The following is a 10,590-nucleotide window of genomic DNA, read 5'->3' as shown; positions in this document are numbered from 1 at the left end:
GACAAGATGGCTGAACATTGGCCATATAACCCGTCCCCTACACGTCTGCCCCACAACTGCCCAGAATGTTAACACTTAAAGAGAGAGTTTAGGAAACAAGATTTTTATTTTGTGGCTGCATGCAGGGTTCAGGTAAACTGTGGCTACTTTTCACCTGGTACACATTGGACAATACTGGGGGGATGTGGAAAGCAAGAAACAAATTCTGTGTGTGTATGTGTGTATGTGTGTGTGTAGATACTGTAAGGCTCTCTCTCAGCCAGCCTGAGAACGTGACCCAGACAAGCTTGGAAAATTGACCCAGAGAGAATTAAAGGCCAGCTTAGCTTCAGTTTCTGAGATCCAGGTGGCCAACCGAGATAAACAATTTCAACTAAGGTAAAATTACCATCTGGAAATTCTCTGGAAACTCCTCAACACCCCTCTTTGCCAAGAACAGCTCCCGAGGCCAACGACCCCTGCAATAGCCAATAATAATTAGACAAGCACCCCTAGCGACCACCAGAGCCAATCCTAACATAGGGCACGCAGCCCCTTCTAACCTTTGCGGGTTTAGCCTTTAAAAGTAGTCTGTAACAATGACTCGGGGTGCCTGCCTCCCGAGTGAGTGCTGAGGCCCCCTGACGTGCGTCAACAATAAACCTTGTGCTTTTACATCAACACTGTGGTCCTCGAGTGGTCTCTCGTGATGTCCCCCTACTACCCAAGTAAACTTTAGGGTCCAACAATACGTGTATAGGTAGGCATATGTATCTCCAGCACACACCAAAACAAAAACACAGCTGTATTATGAAGGTTCTCTGCATGAACAGAACTGATATAATGAATCTACATATGTAGAAAGTGGATTTAAGGGCTGGGCAGTGGTGGCACAAGCCTTTAATCTCAGCACTTGCAAGGAAGAAGCAGGAAGATCTATGTGAGTTCAAGGCCAGCCTGGGCTACAGAGTGAGTTCCAGGACAGCCAAGGCTATTACACAGAGAAACTCTGTCTATAAAACAAAACAAAAAAAACACACCAAAAGTGGATTTAAGCTGTGAGAGACAGGGAGGTCCCCTGGTCAAGTTCCAGAAATCAGGGTGGGGGATGCGAGGCAGCTATAGACACAGGCTCTCATATCCACCACCCTCTCCCTCCTGCACTAATGCTCTGTTTCTCTGTCATTCATGAAGTAGGGGCTGCTAAACTAAGCTCCCCACCCCCACCCCATACTCTGTGCACTGTCTGGGTAAGATAAGAACTCTGAAACCGCTAGTCAGGAGGTAGATCAGGTGTCCAAGGGCAGCTTCACCTTTGAGACCAGGTTACAATGTGAGACTGTGTCTCAAATAAGTAAACAGACACAAATCCAGAAAGACAGTGTTTTAAAGAAAATGATACTTTATTTCCTGAGCCAGGAATCAAGGTTCAAATAGTGAACATTGTGGAATACTGAGTTTCCTTGTGGGAGAGACTACAGGAACTTTTAAAACAGAAGGAGGAGGGAGGAGAAGGAGGAGGAGGAGGAAGAGGAGGAGGAGGAGGAGGAAACAACAACATCATAGTCAATCAAATTTATAGTCCATTTGTAGCTCGGGGCTTCACACAATCATCTTATTTGCCTGGACTAAAGTGAAGGCAGAGGACAATGTCTCTTCCAGATAAAAACCTCAAGACAAATACGACATCTCTGAAGAGCAGTGAAGGCCAAGTCAATGTGTCCTGAGTGGGACTGGCCTGGCCTCCACAGTCCAGCACTTGCTGTGTCTCTTGCCTCTGTCTTCATCCCTCAGCTGGCTTTCTCTCCTCACTGGTGGCTCCTGCTTCTTCCTGCATCGGAGCTTCAGGCAGAAGCAGACCAGTGGCCAGCTCCCTCCATTTTTATAAAAGATTTATTTTCATCTTTCAATGGTTAACTGAGTACCAAAGAACACACAGGCAACCAAGCAGAGACCTGATGCTCAAGGACTCTCCTTCCTGGAGTGCACAGGTTGGGAACCGGAGCTCATCTGTCCCTGGATGCCCTTACTGACTCCAGCCTTTCAGCCTTGTGCTGGGGATAGGTGATGCTGGTCTCAGGTTAGTAAGAATGTAACCTCAGAGCTGTAGGGCTCTGCTGGTTAAGGTTGAAATCTGGTCTTCAATGGACATCCAATTCTAAGCTGGGGCTATGAGGAATGAACTCCCTTTCTCAGCTGAGGCCCCTCACTCCACCTCATCTGGTGACCTAAGAAGAATCCAGCTCTTCTCTGTAGTCCCTTAGTTTATTCCTGCCCCAGGATCCCATCCAGGATACAGGATACACTTAGTCCTCTCCCTGAGTTCCTCTCTCACAGAGCACTATACAACATTTGCTTCCAGGACCAGAGTTCATTAGCTGCATAAACCAGTCTTATACTCTGTGTACTGAGCCAGTTTGATGGTTAACACTATTTCTCACAAGAATACTGTACAGTAGGTGTTATTGTCATCATTTGAATGGCAAGGGAAATGAGACAAGATCAGAGAAGGGACGTTACCCAAGGTTAAACTGCTGCACAGTGGCTGGGCTGGGAGTCTGACTCTAGCAGTCCAATTCCCGAGGCTGTGCTCTGAGGTACCCGACTCCACGAAACATGCATAAACCTGGGTCGGTTTCCTTCCTGTAGACGGTCCTACCATACCTGAACATAGCTCCTGCTGAGGGCAGGATGGCAGAGACATCCAGAAGATGAATGGCCACTGAGACCATGAGAGGAACTAGTGTGTGTCAGCACACAGCACTCTCTGTACATTCCCTCATGGACAACCGAAACTCAAAGAAAATGCTGGCCTAAATATAGAATGGTGCATAATTATTTATGCATTAGGTGTGTAAGGAGCAGAGATTGCTGTGTATAACTAAAACTCCCCAGGAACAATAAATGCAGTCTGGAAATCCATCCCATCCAGACATTTGCTCACACATTTGGAAACAGCCATGAGCACTTCAAAATCAAGTGCACCAGATTCTCAGGTAATCATGCAGTGACAACAGGAAGGCATTTTCCCTCATCCTAGCAGACAGTATGGAAACTGTCTTATGAAGGGACACAAAAACACAGATGTGCTCCCTCCTCCAGCCCAGCAAGATGCCCAAGGGAAAGAAAGCCAAGGGGAAGAAGGTGCCCCCCCCCCCGCCGTGGTGAAGAAACAGGAGGCCAAGAAGGTGGTCAACCCTCTGTTTGAAAAGCGGCCCAAGAACTTCGGCATCGGGCAGGACATCCAGCCCAAAAGAGATCTCACTCGCTTCATCAAATGGCCCCGCTACATCAGACTGCAGCGGCAGAGGGCCATCCTCTACAAGCGGCTCAAGGTACCTCCCGCCATTAACCAGTTCACCCAGGCCCTGGACCGGCAGACAGATGCCCAGCTGCTTAAGCTCGCGCACAAGTACAGGCCAGACACAAAGCAGGAGAAGAACATAAGGCTGCTGGCGCGAGCGGAGAAGAAAACCGCTGGGAAAGGGGACGTCCCAACTAAGAGACCACCTGTCCTTCGAGCAGGGGTCAATACAGACACTACCTTGGTGGAGAACAACAAGGCTCAGCTGGTGGTGATTGCCCATGATGTAGACCCCATTGAGCTGGTGGTCTTCCTGCCTGCCCTATGTCAAAAGATGGGGGTCCCCTACTGCATTATCAAGGGAAAGGCCAGGCTGGGGCGGCTGGTCCACAGGAAGACTTGTACCACTGTTGCCTTCACACAAGTTAACACGGAAGACAAGGGTGCTCTGGATAAGCTGGTGGAAGCTATCAGGATCAATTATAACGACAGATATTTCAAGATTTCCTTGAGGTTGATAGGTGAATAATATTCCAGTGTGTAAATATACCACAGTTTCTTTATCCATTCTTCAGTTGAGGGACATCTAGGTTGTTTCCAGATTCTGGATATTACAAATAAAACTGCTATCAACATAATTGAGCAAATGTCCTTGTTGTGTGGTTGGAGAATCATTTGGGCATATGCTCAGGAGTCGTATAGATGGGTCTTGAGGTAGCACTATTCCCAATTTTCTGAGAAAAGACAAGATTGATTATCAAAGTAGTTATACAAGTTTGTAATCCCACCAACATAGGAGGTGTGTTGCCCTTTCTTCACATCCTTGCCAGCATGTGATGTCACTTGAGTTTTTGATCTTAGCCATTGTAAGATGGAATCTCAAAGTTGCTTGATTTGCATTTCCATGATGACTAGGGACATTGAGCATTTCTTTAACTGTTTCTTGGCCATTCAATATTCCTTTGTTGGGAACTCTCTGTTTAGTTCTGTACCCCATTTTTAATTGTATTGTTTGACTTGGTAGTTTTTAATTTCTTAAATTATTTATATATAATTTGGATATTAGGGGATATTAGCCCTCTGTCAGAAAGAGGTCAGGTTAGTTTTTTAAAGTGATGCTGTTATAAAATGGGTCCATTCTCTATTTTTCAAATGTTTTTACAAATAATATTGGAATCTTCTTCACAGAAAAAATCTGTGCACTCAGCATTAAAAGTACAATATTTTGCAATTTTTATTTTGGTTATTGGGGCTATATGTAATTCTTGCCAAGACTGCATAAAACCCAGTGCTTGTAACAGAATTTATTAATGTGTCAGGAGAAAAAAAAACCCAGCATGGAAAGTCTACAAAGAGTTTGCGCCTTCAAGAAATAGTGGATAAGCCTGCAGTGGTGGCACATGCCTTTAATCTCACCACTTGCTAGGCAGAGGCAGGTGTATCTGTGTGAGTTCAAGGCCACCCTGGTCTACAGAGCTAGTTCCTGGACAGCCATAGTTGTTACACAGAGAAACTCTGTCTAACCCCCCCCCCCCAAGGGTAGGATAAACAAAACCATTTACAGTAACAAGAAAGAGTTATAAATTGGGATATTGGAAAGTAACCACAAGCTATGAGACACATGGAGAAAGGAATACAGAGGTGAACAAATATTTTGTTCTAAATGTGGACAAAGTGTCTTCTGATATCCTCAGAAGACCAGATGACCATCTGATGGGGGGCTGAGAGGACAGCCTATCAGTGTCTTTCTGGTAAGTCACTCTTGCCTGGGTCATGGGATTCCATCACTATTACAACTGGGAAGGGTCATCTCTCAGTCAAAAGGCCTTTCTCTGTACTTTGGACAAGAAAGATGAACCGAATCCAAATTGGCCATAATGTGGGGCTCTGGGTATCATTTCTGAATCCCAGCAAAATATCAATAGACTAACAAAATGGCAAAATATGATATCAAAGAGCCAGCCTTTATTTATTTATTTATTAAAATATTTATTTATTTATTTATTATGTACACAGTGTTCTGCCTGCATGTACTCCTGCAGACCAGAAGAGGGCACCACATCTCATTATAGATTGTTATGAGTCAGTATGTTGTTGCTGGGAACTGAACTCAGGACGCTTGGAAAAGCAGACACTGCTCCTTAACCTCTGAGCCATCTGCCCAACTCCACCTTCCTAGTTTTCGTACCTGGTTGTGAGAAGTCATGATATGGGGTCTTGATACTACTGCTCTATATAGCAAATACCAGGCCAGCCAGGGCCACATAGTAAGACCCTACCTCAACAACCAAAAGTTAAATAAAAATAATGGGCACACTTGAACAAATCAAAATAAATTCAGTTTATCAGTCAGTAGTGTATGCTCAATTTTCTTAACCAATATATTTTATTAACAACTTAGTGACCAAGCATATGTCACTTATAACCCGACTAACCAAAACAATAGGAAATGAGGATTAATGGACACAATAACAAAACCGTAAGGATATCAGTTCCGAGGAACAATTCTCCTGGCACAATCTGGAGGATTTCTTCTGCTGAAACCTAGAGTAACCAGAACCCGGAACCTCAGCAGGAGCTGGAGCCCCAAAGCCTTCCCTCAAGCGGTTCTCTCTAGGAGCATCTTGAACTGCAACGATGAACAGCCAAAACTATCCCTAGTCTCCAAAAAGCCCCGCCTCTAGTTCTGGGCTCATTTATCTATCTCCTCCCAGAGTCTGGTCACAGGATCTTTTCAGCCGGCAACAATCAAGCTCCCGCATGAGGTGGTTGGTCTTCTAGTGGATTAACCTCACCTGTTCTCCCACAAGACCCTTCCAATCCTGCACTTGGGATCCTAAAACACAGGTTTATCTCTCCTTCACTGTAGTATTTTCAAATGTCAAAACACAAGGTATAGACCGAGAGAATTATGTCTGTGGTGGAACAGACACCATACTAACATCAACAATACATGAAAAATGGAAAGTCACAAATCATTAAGAGGCAAAATCATGAGTAAGTACTTTAGCTATGGAAACAAATAGCCTGTGAGCATGTGCAAAGTTTTCTCTCAGTAGCATCAGAGGCACATATGTTAAGAAAAAATATCATTTCACTAGAAGACCCCCTCTCCAAAAAATGTTTTCATGGCAACTGACAGGAAGGCACTTAAGTTTCCTATCTCCTTGCCATCACTGGGGTAGGCTTAGGTACAGGGATGGCTAGCTATGAGGGGAACTACATTTCCCAGAGCCCTTTGCAGCAAGCTGTGACCATGGCACTCATCAGTTTCTTACCAGTTACATCAGTGGAATGTCTGGGTGCTCTGAGTGCTTGGATTTCAACAGCTTGTATCTGCTCTTCCCTTGGGCAAGCCAGAATACAAACAAATTCAAGACTCAGTTTTAGACAGGAAGCCATGTCACAGCTCTAGACTCTGGTAGTACCGCAAAGTGGGAGGAGCCTGAGTAAATGACTGAAACTAAGGGATCCTAGCAGGGCGACAACACACCTCCACATTTACATGAGCAAGGAAGAGACTTCTCCTGAGGAATGGTGAGAGCACAGTTCTAATCTCAGCCATTCAGGGGCCTCAGGTGGGAGACTGTTGTGACTCCAAGAGCAGCCTGAGCTACTAAGTGAGATCTAGGCTATCCTGAGCTACACTGAGACTGTCTCAAAATGACAATGACAATGTAAATAGAAGGCTCTATATTTCATGTCACAGTTTAATATTACTGCTACTGCTACTATTACTGTTATTCACATTTGTAATTAGATATGTGTAAACACAGACATACATATATGTAGGTATGTATGTATAGTCTCACTCTATGTAGCCCTGACTGTCGTGCAACTTACTATGTAGTGCAGGCTGGCTTCAAATCAGAGTTCTGTCTTCCTCTCTCCTCAGTTGTGAAATTTCATGTATGCACCACCATGTCCAGCGTTTTTCTTTTTCTTAGAACAATATAGATGGTCCATTAACTACCCAGTTGGTCGATTCCTGTGACTGTTGCATGTAGTGTGTTGTGTTCTCACGCTCGCCTGGTAGAAGCATAAAAACCCCAAGTGTGACAGACACGTGGAGCGTTGCTATGGTATGGCTACTCAGGATTGCAAAACTACAAACAGCTCACATTTCTAGGAAAAGTGGAAGTTCCCTGTGGTGCTTCCATGTCCTGCAACACTCCATATCAGAGAATATTTGGTATACTAATGAAATAATGGCTGCTGGTATTAGTTAGTTATTGATATGATAAAATTAAGTAAACACCGAAAGTCATAGGAATATATATTGATTATTCCCAGTGCTAGAGATGGAAACTACATTCCTGTCCCTTCCAGACAAACACTTTACCACTATCCTACAGCCTTTGCATTGTTTAACCTCATAGTTTGAAAATTACAGATATATATGTGCATATATACATATGCAGCTCTGGTTATGAGTATCCATCATTAAAATTAACAACTTTTGATAGACCTTTACATTTCAAATATTACTAGCCACACCCTGCGCTCCTGGAGCACAGCCACAAGCCGACACACAAAAGGACCAAGCAGCTGCTCCCATCCTTACCTTCGACTTGACTTTGCTTCTTGGCTACGATCTTCTTCTCATTTTTGAATGTGCTCAGTGTGACCCTTCTCCAGCTGCTCTGGAATTGCTTTCAATGGACAATTTCTTTCTGCCAGTCCTCCTTGGAGAGCTAAAGGAATCTCCTTTTGGCCTCTGCTCAGACTCCAGCCAGTGCTGGGATCCTGCCATGCAGGCCACAGCTGCCTTCCATCCTGCCTGCTAAATGGAAGGGATGCAGCCCTGGGCTGTCGTCCAAAGGGATGGATGGCAGTTATCTTTGGAATTCGCGCAGCAGTTTCGAAGGGCAGCGGGGGTGTTAATGCTCAGAAGCACCTGCTTCAGCACAGTGAAGTTACTGTCTAAGGAGCATACTCAGCATCCTCTGCTTCCCAGGTTTCCAGGCACCTGGGCTCTTTCTGGGCTGCCTCTTGGCTCCTGCTGCCCCCTAGCGGCCACAATGATACATTCCCTAGAAACCATGCTCCTGCCCTCCAACCAATCAGTGCTGTTTGTGCTGGGACTCTGGCAGGGAGAGAAAGGCTGTTTCTGGCCTAGAATACCTAGGCCAGGTGTGGGCCCTATGGTGGGAGGAGACAGCACTCATGAGCCTAACCCTGGCCTCTGCTCTTGGGTCGTCCTGGAAAATGTATGCCTTTTGTGGCCAAGCCGAACAGGTCCCTGTCATCCTGAGGTTGATGAAAGCATTTAACTAGGGGACTGTGTACACTGTCAGAAGATGAGGCCATGACCATCCTGAAGGTGAGCATGGAAACAGGTAGACATATGGCTGGAATAGCAGCTGGGAGCTTATATCATGAGACAAAAACAAAGAGACTGATAGACACACTCACATACACATACACACACACACACACACACACACACACAAACACACACACACACACAGACAGAGACAGAGCGACAGACAGAGAAGCAGAGACAAAGGGACAGACAGAGAAGCAGAGACAGAGTGACAGACAGAGAGGCAGAGACAGAGACAGATGTTAGTGACTGTTTTACAAATGTGTGTGTTCGCGGGATGGCTGATGAAATGGACATCATTAATGTGAACCTGAGCCAGCTAGGCAGCAGCTGAGGAGGGGCCGGGGTCACAAGGCAGCCACAGTGGCACAGTGCATGCAACCGCGCGGGTGAACCAAGGCTGCGGGCCCTCCAACCTGCCTGCCATCGCTCTTGGCGCTGTAGACCTTAGCAGAAACCAGCTTGTACCATACAGCAGACCTAAACAGCTCCCTGACAAGTGGCAGCAGGACCTGTTCCACAGAGGCTTCTGGGGTGGAGTCGGCATGGAGATGAGTGAGAAGCTGCTGGTGTCAAACGTCGGAGTGCCAGACGCTGATATTCAGGAACTCTTTGCTGAATTTGGAACGTTGAAGAGAGCAGCTGTGCACTAAGATCACTCTGGATGAAGTTTAGGGACAGCAGATGAACGGAAGCCCAACGCCCTGAAGGCTATGAGCAGTATAACGGTGTTCCTCCGGATGGCCATCCTATGACATCCAGCTTGTCACATCATAACGTGATACACAGAGAAGTCCGGCACGAAAGCATTGACAGAGGTATCATTGCAGGAAACCATGGATCGAGGGTTTTGGTGGTGGCGGCACCAGGAGAGGAACCCGTGGAGGCAGCCAGGGAAGAGGTAGAGGCATTTGCGGGAACTCAAAGCAACATCTTTCTGCTGAGGTGCTGGATGCACAGCTGGATGCTTAGAAGGCAAGGATGGACACCAGCTAAACAGCTGAGCAAATCCGCATGCGTAACTGGACTCAGGAGCCTTGGCCATGATCTCTAGAGGGAAGGATGGCAACTGCACTATGTGGGCAATGTTGGGTTTGTTTCTCGGTTATCCCCCCACTCTTTGAAAATAGAGTCTAAAAACTCACGTAAAGGCTTTCCCCTCCCCCTTTTAAAATTCTGAAACAGACCTGTTATGTACCGAGTTATTTTTGAGGTAAGTTTTACTGATTGCAGTCGGGGAGAAGGTGTCACTTTCACTTTTGCCATAATAAAATAGAAATGTGTGCAAAAAATAAAATATAAAATGTCGGTGTTTGTTGTGCTTTCTCTATTAAACTAGCTAGCACCCAAATAATTGAGACTGGCCTACTGTATTTCTGTAGTAAGCTTGACTGCATAAGAACTGAGCAGTGTTAATCTTCTCCTGACACTCTTTGCTAATCTGGTTTCCTCCCAGTGTGAATACCCAGACACTTGCACTGTATGGATGTCTCTGCTCCAGCTGCTCATTTCTCATGGAGGCTGCTGGACCTCTGCTGTGGATGAATCCTCTAAGTCCTCTCTCTTCCTTCTCCTTCCCGAGCTGCCAGGAAGTCCATTCCTATTCCCTGCTCGGCTTAGTGATTGGCTGTTAAGCTGTTTTAATGGTATTAGGAGAGGACAATTGGGGAACACAGTTTACACAGCCTGAAGACAGTACATTTTCAGAACAAAGATTGCACCTAGCTTTGGGGGAGGGAAGCAGAGAAATAAACATTTGAATCTTTACACAGTACACATTGACATAATGTCTATGAGAGAAAGAGAGGGTGATGTCCAATTTTAAGTGAGGATATACCATGTGTGTCTCTATGGATGTGGGTTAACTCACTCAGTATGATCATTTCTAGTTCCATCCATTTGCCCACAAATTTCAGGATTTCCTTGTTTTTAATAGCTGAGTAGTATTCCATAGTGTAAATGTGCCAAGTTTCTTTATCCA

At 45.5% G+C, this 10,590-nt stretch overlaps 1 pseudogene across 1 annotated transcript; it reads left to right on the top strand.

The window, feature by feature from the left end:
• Window positions 1-3,087: 3,087 nt before the first annotated feature.
• On the top strand, window positions 3,088-3,812 carry LOC311591838 (large ribosomal subunit protein eL8-like; annotated as a pseudogene). The gene has a single exon. The product of its transcript is annotated as a large ribosomal subunit protein eL8-like (transcript).
• The last annotated feature ends 6,778 nt before the right edge of the window (window positions 3,813-10,590 follow it).

Source organism: Acomys minous, assembly GCF_964271855.1.
Source record: "Acomys minous genome assembly, contig: scaffold_106, whole genome shotgun sequence".
NCBI lineage: Eukaryota > Metazoa > Chordata > Mammalia > Rodentia > Muridae > Acomys > Acomys minous.
This window is presented reverse-complemented; position numbering and strand designations above follow the sequence as displayed.